Source organism: Lynx canadensis, chromosome B4 (assembly GCF_007474595.2).
Source record: "Lynx canadensis isolate LIC74 chromosome B4, mLynCan4.pri.v2, whole genome shotgun sequence".
Lineage (NCBI taxonomy): Eukaryota > Metazoa > Chordata > Mammalia > Carnivora > Felidae > Lynx > Lynx canadensis.
The window spans coordinates 41,194,136-41,206,665 of record NC_044309.1 but is presented as its reverse complement, the minus strand read 5'-3'; the positions used below and the strand labels follow the sequence as shown (position 1 = coordinate 41,206,665).

The 12,530-nt window shown below is 41.0% G+C and overlaps 1 non-coding gene across 1 annotated transcript; it reads left to right on the top strand.

Moving 5' to 3' along the window:
• The first annotated feature begins 5,666 nt into the window (after window positions 1-5,666).
• LOC115519612 lies at window positions 5,667-5,770 on the top strand. Its single transcript, XR_003970607.1, has one exon. It is a non-coding gene; the product is annotated as a small nucleolar RNA U13 (small nucleolar RNA).
• The last annotated feature ends 6,760 nt before the right edge of the window (window positions 5,771-12,530 follow it).

Here is a 12,530-nt window from a genome sequence, read left to right as displayed (position 1 = left end):
TGGCTCCCTGGACAGTTCCTTCCTTTTGTCCACAGACCCTGTGAGTGCAACCTGCTGACCTCTCCTTCAGAATCTTCTACTACCACATTCTCTTTTGGGGTGCAGCTTCTCTCCACACCTGCTGGCACAGAGATACATATTCTCTTCTCAACATCTCCTTCCTTCTCTTGCATCTCCAGAGACAGGCCCACAGAAGACTTTTCTTTTGGTGATATTTGTTACTTTTTTTTTTTTTTTTTAAGTAGGCTCCATGCCCAGTGTGGGGCCTGAACTCATAACCCTGAGATCAAGAGTCACATGCTCTATCGACCGAGGCAGCCAGGCACCCCTGATTTTCATTACTTTTGAGGGCCTGACTAAACTCTCGATCTGGAGCAGTGACCATAGCCTGGATGTCAGCTGGGGCCACTCTCCTCCTCGACATCTAGGTAAGACACTGCTCAGTTTCCAAGCAGGGCAGGTCCTGGGCAGAGTGGGGAGGAGACAGGACTGTCTACTGGATAAATTTCAGTGGGTCAGCTGTTACGGTCACCTCTCGTTCCGACTCCTCTTTCAGCTAAAGTCCTGTTCCTGCTTCTGTGCGCCTGGCTGTTCCCTTACTTCTGCTAGCACAGGTTCCAAATTTGAGACACAGGGCTTTCTTGAATTTTCCAAACCAGCTATAAACAGAAGCTTGTTAGGTGTGGCAAAACTTTTACTGAAGGTTTTTTGTTTTTTTAAAAAATTTTTTTAAAATGTTTATTTATTATTGAGAGACAGAGACACAGAGTGTGAGCGGGGCAGGGGCAGAGAGAGAGGGAGACACAGAATCTGAGTCAGGCTCCAGGCTCCCAGCTGTCAGCACAGAGCCCGACGCGGGGCTCGAACTCACGGTCTGTGAGATCATGACCTGAGACGAAGTCGGACGCTCAACCGACTGAGCCACCCAGGCGCCCCAGAAGGTTTTTTTTTTAATGTTTATTTTTGAGAGAGAGAGAGAGAGAGAGAGAGAGAGAGAGAGAGAGCATGAGAGCAAATGCGAGAGGGGCAGAGGGAGATGGGGACAGAGGATCTGAAGTGGGCTCTGTGCTGACAGCAAAGAGCCCAATATGGGGCTTGAACTCATGAACTGTGAGATCATCACCTGAGCCAAAGTTGGACACTTAACCGAGTAAGCCACCTAGGCACCCCTGAAGGTTTATATATCATAAAGATACAACCTAAAATTGTATTTTGGATATTCTTGTTCTCAATGGTCCTTCCCGCCCCAGAGATTAATCAGTGATCTTGCTACCTTACAAGGCGGTAAAGGCACTATCTTGCTGACACCGCCCCCACCCCACCCTGCCCTTTCTGTCACAGTCTGCCTTTCAGAAATGTTCTGTCTGGCAGCATACCTCATCTGTCTTCAGCTCCTAATCTCCAAATCAGTCTCGGCCCTTTATAAATCTATCAGTCAAAGTACTCACAGGAACACATTCTCTCCAAGATCTTTCATTAGAAGGAAGTTCTGTTACATTACATAGGCATCAGAAATCACTGTTCCTGATCTTTAATATCCAAATGCCTTAGTTTTTCTAGCCTTCTTTGTCCCCCATTCCATTCCTTTGTCCTCCACTCCTGCCTTTCTTTGATGACGCCACCCCCTCCTTTCCCCGCGACCCACCACTTTAGGTCCTCCTTCCCAGCCACTCTTTGAGAGACCACGTAGCCAAGTGGGCAGCACAGTGGGGTGCACTCACTTCCCACTTCTATAATTTGCATTCTTGGGACTCCTCAGTCAAAGGGGACCAAGCATTTGTGGGCATTTCTTCCAACCTCTGACCACTTTTCAGTTTCTCATCTCCACCTCCTAGCATCTCCTGGCACTTAAGTATTACTTGCTGAGTATTAGATGGTCTATCCTCAGCTATATTCCTTGACAGTTCTATCCACAATTATAAGTTTGAAATTTCAGGGGGCCCGAGGGCACATTGACCTCCCAAATTCCACTCTTCTCTCAACAAGAATTTTTTGCACATACATTCTATGCCAGGTAATGGATCACAAAGATCAAACAAACAAACAAACAAACAAACAAACATGTGGTTTCTGCCCTCATGTAATTGACACACCAGTGACAGAACCAGAAATTGACCAAATAATCTCAAAGACAAATGTAAAATTTTTATTTTTATTTTATTTTTAACATTTATTTATTTTTGAGACAGAGAGAGACAGAGCATGAACGGGGGAGGGTCAGAGAGAGGGAGACACAGAATCTGAAACAGGCTCCAGGCTCCGAGCTGTCAGCACAGAGCCCAACGTGGGGCTCGAACCCATGGACCGCGAGATCATGACCTGAGCCGAAGTCGGCCGCTTAACTGACTGAGCCACCCAGGCGCCCCTAAAATTTTTAGTAAAGGCCATTACTGCAGCACCATGAAGGGGAGAGATAGGGAGCAATACAGATATGTGTCCCTTATGGGGTGAGGAATGCTTCAGCCAGGAAGTATGTGGGATCTGCCAGCTCTCCACCTTCCTGACAACTGTTTCTTCCTTTGGTTTAGGTTTCTAGACACCACCCTATTTTTTTCTTTGGCCACTTCTCTTCTTAAGCCATAATAGTTTTTCTTAAATACAGGTGATATAAAATAGGGATGATCTGGTCCTTGAAGTCTTGGTAGAATGTGCGTGTGTATACATGTGTGTGTATTTTGAGTGTGAGTTTTTCACTGCTGATTTAATTCAGGTTTTCCATTTCTTCTAAGTCAGTTTGTTGTTTTTTATTTTTCTGGGAGATTATCTATTTAATCTCTTTTAGATTTATGGATGGAAATGTTTAAAATCACCACTAGGTCTACAGTTATTTTCATTTCTATTATTGTTTACTTATAATTTCCTCATTTTTTTCTTGATATAGTTGCAAGAAATATATCTAATTATTAATTGCTTCAAAGAACCAATTCATTTTGATTTCATCGTGTTTTTCCATTATTTCTTTGTTTTCTTTGTTACATTTTACTCTCTGGTGTATTTTTTTCTTTTAATTTTTTAATTTTGAATTTTATTTTAAATGTTTATTTATTTTGAGAGACAATGAACACACATGTAAACAGGGGAGGGGCAGAGAGAGAGGGAGAGAGAGAGAATCCCAAACAGGCTCTGTGCTGTCTGCAGAGATCCTGATGTGGGGCTCGGTCTCATGAACATGAGATCATGACCTGAGCTGAAATCAAGACTTGGACACTTAACTGACTGAGCCACCTAGGCGTCCCTCGTGTTGCTTTTAAATTATTTCTTTCTTGGGGCGCCTGGGTGGCTCAGTTGGTTGAGCGACCGACTTCAGCTCAGGTCATGATCTCACGGTGTGTGAGTTCGAGCCCTGCATCGAGCTCTGTGCTGACAGCTCAGAGCCTGGAGCCTGCTTCTGATTCTGTGTCTCCCTCTGTCTCTGCCCCTCCCCCACTCATGCTCTGTCTCTCTCTGTCTCAGAAATAAATAAACATAAGAAAAAAATATTTCTTTCCTTTTACTTTATTTGGGTTTACTCTGCCATTCTTTTTCTAACTTCTTGGATTGGATGCTCAGTTCATTAATTAAAATTTTTCTTTTATAATGTTTGGCTATAAATTTCCCTCTAGGAACTATTTTGGCTATGTTGAAGCAAGATTTTGTGAAAATAATAAAACATATTAAATCATAAGTTTGCTATATTGTGTTTTAATTATGTCAGCTTATTATTTTTTCCCATTGTTATTTATTTTTGAACTACATATTATTTATAAGTACATTTTATTTTATTTATTTATTAAAAAAAATTTTTTTTAACGTTTATTTATTTTTGAGACAGAGAGAGACAGACCATGAACGGGGGAGGGGCAGAGAGAGAGGGAGACACAGAATCGGAAGCCGGCTCCGGGCTCCGAGCCGTCAGCCCAGAGCCCGACACGGGGCTCGAACTCACGGACCGTGAGATCATGACCTGAGCTGAAGTCGGACGCTCAACCGACTGAGCCACCAAGGCGCCCCTATAAGTACATTTTAAAATTTCCACATCATTGGAGTGCCTGGTTGGTTAAATGCCTGACTCTTGATTTTGGCTCAGGTCATGATCTCATGGTTTTATGATTTGAGCCCTACGTTAGGCTCTGTGCTGTTAGCACAGAGCCTGCTTGAGATTCTCCTTCTCTCTCTGCCCCTCCCCCGATTGCTCTTTCTCACTCTCTCAAGACAGATAAATAAACTAAAAAAAAAAGTGTTAAAATTTCCACATCATTTCTTACATCATACACAAAAATAAACGAAATAGATTAAAGACCTAAATGTGAGACCTGAAACTATAAAACTCTTAAAAGAAAGCCTAGGCAATAATCTCTTGGAGATCAACCTTAGCAACATATTTCAGCTATGTCTCCTTGGGGGTGGAGGACAAGAGCAAAAATAAGCTAACGAAGGATGCCTGGGTGGCTCAGTCTGTTGAGCGTCTGACTCTTGATTTCAGCTCAGGTCATGATCCCAGGGTCATGGGACTGAGCCCTGTGTTGGGCTCTGAGCTGAGTGTGGAGCCTGCTTAAGATTCTCTCTTTCTCTCCCTTTGCTCCTCTCTCTCTCTCTCTCTCTCTCTCTCTCTCTCTCTCTCTCTCGCAAAACAAGCAAAGAAACAAACTACTGGGACTACACCAAAATAAAAAAAAAAAACTTTTGCACAGTAAAAGAAACCATCAGCAAAATGAAAAGGCAGCTATTGAATGGGAGAAGATATTTGCAAGTGATTTATCCAATCAGGGGTTGATATCCAAAATATATAAAGAACTTATAGAACTCAACACCAAAAAATCCAAATAATCTGATTTTAAAATGGGAAGAGGACCTGATTACACGTGTTTCCAAAGAAGGCCACCAGGCACATGAAAAGATGCTCAACATCACCAATCATCAGGGAAATGCAAATCAAAACCATGATGAGATATCACCTCACACCTGTCAAAATGGCTAGTATCAAAAAGACAAGAAATAACAAGTGTTGGTGAGGATGTGGAGAAGAGAATGCTCTTGCGCTACCTTCCTTTAGGAAGGTAAATTGGTGCAACCACTCTGGAAAGTAGTCTGGAGGTTCCTCAGAAAATTAAAAATGCAAGTACCATATGATCCAGTAATTCCACTTTTGGGTGTTTACTCAAAGAAAGTGAAAACACTAATTTGAAAACTTATATTCACTCCTATGTTTAATAGCAGCATTATTTGCAATAGCTAAGATATGGAAGCAGCTCAAGTGTCCAGCAATAGATGAATTAATAAAGAATATGTGATATATATACAATGGAATATTACTCATCCACAAAAGAATGATATCTTGCCACTTGCAACATGAAGAGACCTACAGGGATTATGCTAAATGAAATAAGTCAGGCAGAGAAGGATAAAAACCATAAAAAACAAACAGCGAACAGAAACAGACTTATAAATATGGAAAACAAACTGGTTGTTGCCAGAGGGGATGGGGGTGGAGGGATGAGTGAAATAGGTGAAGGGGATTAAAAGGTACAAATTTCCAGTTGCAATATAACTAAAAAATATAACTTACAAGAGACTAAAAGTGAAGCATACAGAGTATAGTCAATAATATTGCAATAACACCTAATGGGTGATAACTATATTTATGGTGGTGAGCATTGCATAATATATAGAATTAAAAAAAATTTCAGATCCTTTTGTAGTTCATAAGCATGATGATTGGGTGTGCATGCTTTTGTGTGACATGTGCCACCCTTAAACCTTGTTACGACGTCGGCACGTTACCCGTCTGAAATTAAAAAAAAAAAAAATTTCAGGGGAGCCTGGGTGGCTCAGTGGGTAAGCGTCTGACCACTCTTGATTTCAGCTCAGGTCATGGTCTCATGGTCATAAGTTTGAGCCCTGCTTTGGGCTCTATGCTCACAGCTCGGAGCCTGCTTCAGATCCTCTATCTCCCTCTCTCTGTCTCTCCCCTGCTCTCTTTTGCTCTGTCTCTCTCTCTGTGTCTCAAAAATAAACAAACATTTAAAAAAATTAAAAAATTTCCAGATCAATGAGCTTTAAAATGTTTCCTTTTTATCAATGTTGGTTTTATTTCATTGTGGTTAGAGAATGTCAGCTGTATGTGTAATATGGTAGGCAGAATATTGGCCCTCCGAGGATGTGTACATCATTGGAACTGAGTATGTTGTATGGCAAAGGGGAATCAAAGTTGCAGACAGAATCAAGATGGCTGATCAGTTGTCCCTGAGATGGGAAGATTATCTTGCACTATCCAGGTGGACCCATTACAACAGCAAGGGTCCTTATAAGTGGAAGAGGGAGGCAGAAGAGAGAATCAGAGGGGTGGCACCAGGAGAAGGAGTCAGCCTGTTATTGCTGAGTTTGAAGATGGAAGAAGAGGGTCATGGGCTATGGAATGTGGAAGGCCTCCAGAAACTAGAAAGACCAAGGAAACTGATTCTCTCTGGAGCCCCCCAGGGAGAATCGGGGAGCGATGCAGCCTGTTGACAATTTGATTCATTTCCAACTTCTGACCTACAGAGCTCTGATGGTAAATTTGGATTCTTTTCAGCTAATCCAGTTTGTGGTAATTTGTTAGGGTAGCCATAGAAAACTAATACATATAGATCCTCTGGTTTGGGATTTAGTCTGTGGTCTAGGATGTAGCTATAAATATCCCCATATGCACTAGGAAAAAAAAAGTATATTTCTAATTCAGTGGTCTCCAAACTTTTTTGATTTTGTACCTCATTGATCAAATGATTTTGATCATGTATCCCCAAATGTATGCAATATTTTTAAGCAAATTATGATCATTATTCAAATACAAATTCTATGTAAGTATATGGACATTAAAAAAGATGGGACAAAATGGCATAAGTCACATATAAAAATACAAAAATGATGAGGTAAAGTTGGGGATAACAATATTTAAAGATAATATATTTACCTATTTACAACATGAAGGATCCTTTTGCTTTCATTAACATAATATATAATGACATTTTATACAGTATAACAATATACTAGTAATAATATATTTAGTAAAAGCAATATGATTTAATACGCTTTATTATTTTCACAAAATATTGCTTCAACACTTTATATATAGCGACCAGTGGATCTGGGTCTAAGTTCAAATATTTGGTTTTAATGACTGATTTAGATGAAAAAAGCGCTCTAGGTTGGGTGTGTTTTCTTTTAATGTTTATTTTGTTTTGAGAGAGAGAGAGAGAGAGCATAAGTGGGGAAGGGGCAGAGAGAGAGGGAGACAGAGGATCCAAAGTGGGCTCTTGTGCTGACAGCAGAGAGCCTGATTCGGGGCTTGAACTCATGAACTGTGAGATCTTGACCTGAGCTGAAGTCAGATGCTCAACCGACTGAGCCACCCAGGTGCCCCGGTTGGGTGTGCTTTCTAATTTTGAATCACGGGCCTATCTTCAGCAACACTTTTTCTGTTGGGTTACTTGGTGGCCCAGGTTGAGGGCATGTCCCTTCAAGGTGGTTTTGCAGGTGATTTTATCAGACATTCTAGGGAATAGTACTCACCTGAGACCAATTTATATGTTATTTTCTCAGAGGCAGAGGGGGTTTCTCAATCATGATCGTATAAATTTGAACCCTCGACCTAAGTGATCACAGGCTTATAGTTGCAAATTTTCAAGTTAATTTTTTCTCCACCCAAAAGGAAGACAGACAGAGGCAGGCAAGCTTCCTTGTGGAGGCTCTGTGTTGTAGAGTGGGTCTTTCTAGATTTTTCTTAAAGGTTTCTAGCTTTATGTGGGAGTGTGTCTTTTCCAATTTGGCCCTTGTGGGAGTATTTACAACTGTGTAAATGAGTAAATGCCGCTACAAGCCAAGGACTCGCTGTCCCAGAGAGTCAGCTGCTAAACATTTACCACCACATCATTTCTGCTGGCTCACTAGAGCCGGGCCCAGTAATTGTCTTTGGTCCTTTTTGTTTTTGAATCCAGAGTTATTTCCTGTCTGGACCCTAGATTAGAACTACTCCTGGCAAGCCTTTATCTTCCTACTTCAACCAGCTTGGGATCCCAAACCAGCAGAGCTGGATGGAAGGTTTTTGATCCTCCCGGTATATCTACTCATCTTACGGATGTCAGAACCACTGGCCAACGAGGTGAAATAATTTGCTCTTTGTGGCAAAGTTGAGAGAAAGCCTAGGTCTCTTGAGTTCCAGTCCACTGCTAACTCTAGCACTTACAGAGACAGACACATATTTGCTGCATGGTGCATGTGCTGGATTGAATGAATGCTTGACAATACCTTCTGGACTCAGCCTGCAGACATGTCTGGGTTGCTCTTCCTGTTCCTTTCTGCTTCCTATCTCACAGAGATTGTTCCCTGCTCTTCCGCTTTATGAAGCCATCCCAACTTCTCTTTGCTTTTCTTTTTCTAAATGGAAATTTCATTACACAAGGAATACCTTCCTATGTCTCTTTCTAGAAAATTAAGCAAGTAAAACCCATTCATTCTACCAGTAGTTATATGCACTAACAATTCTCACACATGTGCCCCAGGACACAGGTGCAAGAAGGTTCAAACACTACTATCTGTAACAGCAAACAAAAAGAAAAAGAAAAAGAGAACCCATAGGTCCATAAATGGTAGATTGAACAATAAAGTGTAGTATGTTCACCCAGTGGAATATTCACCGAGTGGAACACTTAGGAGAAATGAAAGTATCACTAATGCGGATGAGTCTCAAAGACACAATATCACACAACCATGTGAATGTACTTAATGCCACTGAATTGTGTGCCTAAAACCCAGCTAAAATCGTAAAATTTGTGTTATGCAATTTTACCACAATAAAAAAAATATAAGCAAGCAAATAACACCATACTATTGAGCAATATTGAGGGAAGAAGGCAGGCCACAGAAAAGTACATGAGTAACATTCCATATATATAAAGTACACAAACAGGCAAAACTAAACAGTTTGCTGTTCAGGGATACACACATAGATGGTAGAACTGGAAAGAGAAGTTAAGGGAGTGATGGACACAGCCCAGAGCTGGTCCTGCCTGTTGGGGAAGGAAGGGTATGATCAGGAAGCTTCTGAGGTTCCGCTAATATTACAATCTTAGCATAGGTTTTCAATATTGTTAAAACTGGATAGTATCTTGTATATTGGATATAGTTCACAATGAAAAGAGTTAAGAATATAAATTATATAAAGGTATTTATATAAATGTATAAATAAAATGTCTGATAAAATAAACTGCAAAGCTACTTTAAGGGGACATGCCCTCAACCTAGTCCACCAAGTGTTCCAACAGAAAAAGCCTTGTGGAAAATGGACTCATGATTCAAAGAAAATACACCTGAAGCAGTTTGACCTTCGTCTAACTCAATCATTAAAACCAAATATTTGGGGCCAACCTGGGAGGCTCAGTCAGTTGAGCATCTGTCTTCAGCTCAGGTCATGATCTCAGGTTTGTGGGTTTGAGCCCCACATCGGGCTCACTGCCGTCAGCCTGTCAGCGCAGAGCCTGCTTCAGATCCTCTGTCCCCCTCTCTCTTCCCCTCCCCTGCTTGTGCTCTCCCCCCCAAAAAATATTAAAAATACCTCAAAACAACCAAATATTTGAACTTAGATTCAGATCTACCAATCACTATATATAAAGTATTGAAGCAAGAGTTTGTAAAAATGAGACACACTAGGGGCGCCTGGGTGGCTCAGTCGGTTAAGTGTCTGACTTCAGCTCAGGTCACGATCTCGCGGTCCGCGAGTTCGAGCCCCGCGTCGGGCTCTGGGCTGATGGCTCAGAGCCTGGAGCCTGCTTCCAATTCTGTGTCTCCCTCTCTCTCTGCCCCTCCCCCATTCATGCTGTGTCTCTCTCTGTCTCAAAAATAAATAAACGTTAAAAAAAATTAAAAAAAAATGAGACACACTAAAACACAGTGTTCTTACTAAATATTTCTGAATATACTTATGTTGTATAAAATTTTGTTATATATTACTATTTTAGTGGGAGCAAAAAGATCTTTTATGTTGTAAATAAGTAAAAATAACGTTATATTTGTTTTCCGCAACTTTATCTCCTTTTGTATTTAAAACATTAGAAGTGAAAATGGAAAAAACAAATGGAACAATTCTGGATAAGCCTTAAAATCCCTTTGATCAGTTTTCTCCTCCAGCCTTCGTTCTCTCTCTGCCTCCTCAGAGGTATCACTGTTTCAAATTAGCAACTATTCTTCCAGAACTTTTTCTAAACAAATAAATTATATGTGTATATGTTTTATTATTTTAGGAATGTTCATGACCAAAAATGAGGGAAGATCCCTTTCTCTTGTTACTCTGTATGGTAATAAACAGGTTCTTTTTTTAATTTTTATTTTTAAATGTTATTTGTTATTTTTTTATTAAAATTTTTTTAAACGTTTGTTTATTTTTTGAGAGGCAGAGAGAGAGCACTAGCGGGGGAGGGTAGAGAGAGAAGGAGACACAGAATCTAAAGTAGGCTCCAGGCTCAGAGCTGTCAGCACAGAGCCTGACGTGGGGCTGGAACCCCGGGAACTGCGAGATCATGACCTAAGCCCAAGTTGGTCACTTAACTAATTGACCCAGATGCCCCCCCCTTAAAAATTTTTTTTTTTAACGTTTAAATGCTCATTTATTTTTGAGATAGTGTGCACACGAGCAGGGGATGGTCAGAGAGAGACGGGGACAGAGGAGCCGAATCCTGCTCTGTGCTGATAGCAGCAAGCCAGATGTGGGGCTCAAACTCATGAACCCATAAGATCATGGCCAGAGTTGAAGTGAGACGCTTAACGGACTGAGCCACCCAGGTGGCTCTTTTTATACAGCAGAGAATGGAAGAGCACAACCTCTGCAGACAGACATCTGTCAGCAAAAAATCAGGTGGATCTTTCTAGCAAAGTCTTTTGTTTTTTCTTTTCTTTTCTAATTTTTTAGTCTCTTTTCTTAAAATTTATTTTAATGTGTATTTACTTTTGAGAGAGAGTGAGAGAGAGAGAGAGCAAGCAGGGGAGGGGCAGAGAGAGAGGAGACACAGAATCCGAAGCAGGTTCCAGGCTCTGAACTGTCATCATGGATCCCGATGTGGGGCTCCAACTCATGAACTATGAGATCATGACCCAAGCCAAAGTTGGACGCTCAACCGACTGAGCCACCCAGGTGCCCCTAGTACCCTTTATTTTCTATTTAAATATTATTAAGTGATAATCAAGATTTCTTACTCTGATCCCAGTCCCTCTCCTACTGAGGACCCTCTCCTTGAATTTGTCAGAGCAGGGAAGATCCCTTGTCTCCCAGGAGGTGGGTGAAAATCCTCACATGTAGCAGGTGGTCATTACTTCTCCCTAGCAAGGTCTTACGCCCCTCTTTCATACCTGAGATAATTGACGGTGAGGACACCTGATTTTAACTTTTCCTTTCTTATTTGGGGCATGGCAGTTTACCTCTTTTCTCTGAAGTAAATATTACACAAGCCGGCAGCAATTCTCCTAATACAGAATAAGATATAAAGCCTGAGGAACAAATCATCCATTGGTTTTCGCCACTTATTAGAAAATTATCTCATGGGGGACGCCTGGCTGGCTCAGTTGGAAGAGTGTGCGTGACTCTTGAACTCGGGGCTGTGAGTTCGAGCTCCACACTGGGTGTAGAGATTACTTAATACGTAAAACTTAAAAAAAGAGGCTAAAAAAAATCCCCAAAACAAAAAACAAAACAAACAACAAAAAAATTATCTCTTGGAAGTGAAACAGTCCCAAGCCTGGTGATTTTATGTTCTTCATGTGTTGCTTTTAAAGCTCATCTTTGTCCAGATGAAGAAAAGATTCTTTTTTTTTTTTTTATGTTTATTTACTTATTTATTTAGGCTACGCACTGAGCGGAGCCCAACGAGGGGCTCAATCTCATGACTGTGAGATCAAGACCTGAGCTGAAATCAAGAATTGGGCACTTAACCGATTGAGCCACGCAGGCGCCTGGGTAAAGGATTCTTGGCCTAGCATCTCATCCTGCCCCTCAGAAATCTCCAAGGGCTTCCACACTGGTGTTTTGGGTTTTGTTTTCTCATAAGTGATATATATCATTCTAGAATTTGCTTTTTAAATCCAATAACATAGCTTGGAGATCATTTTATGATATAGAGCTACTCATTTTGTTAAATAGACAATGGCTGTACATAGGGTTTTTAGCCATTCTCCTGTTCATGAACACTCCCCTGCCCAAAACATTTCATTATAACAAATGGTGTCGTATAAACATTTCATACCTCCCCGTGCATGTGGGAGTGTGTCTTCAGAATAAATACTGGGCATTGGAATCGCTGAGTCATAGGGTATGAATATTTTTCACTTTAATAGATACTGGCAAGTTGCCCTCCAAAGTGGCTCTACCAACTCACACACCCACCAGCAGTGGAATGAGAACACATATTTCCTCACATCCTGCCAAATTTCATATTAGCAAACCGTTTCTGACAATCTAATTGGGGGAAAATGCTGTCTCATTGTTGTCTCCGTGTATGTTCTTTTGATTGCCAGTGAGGTCAAATGTC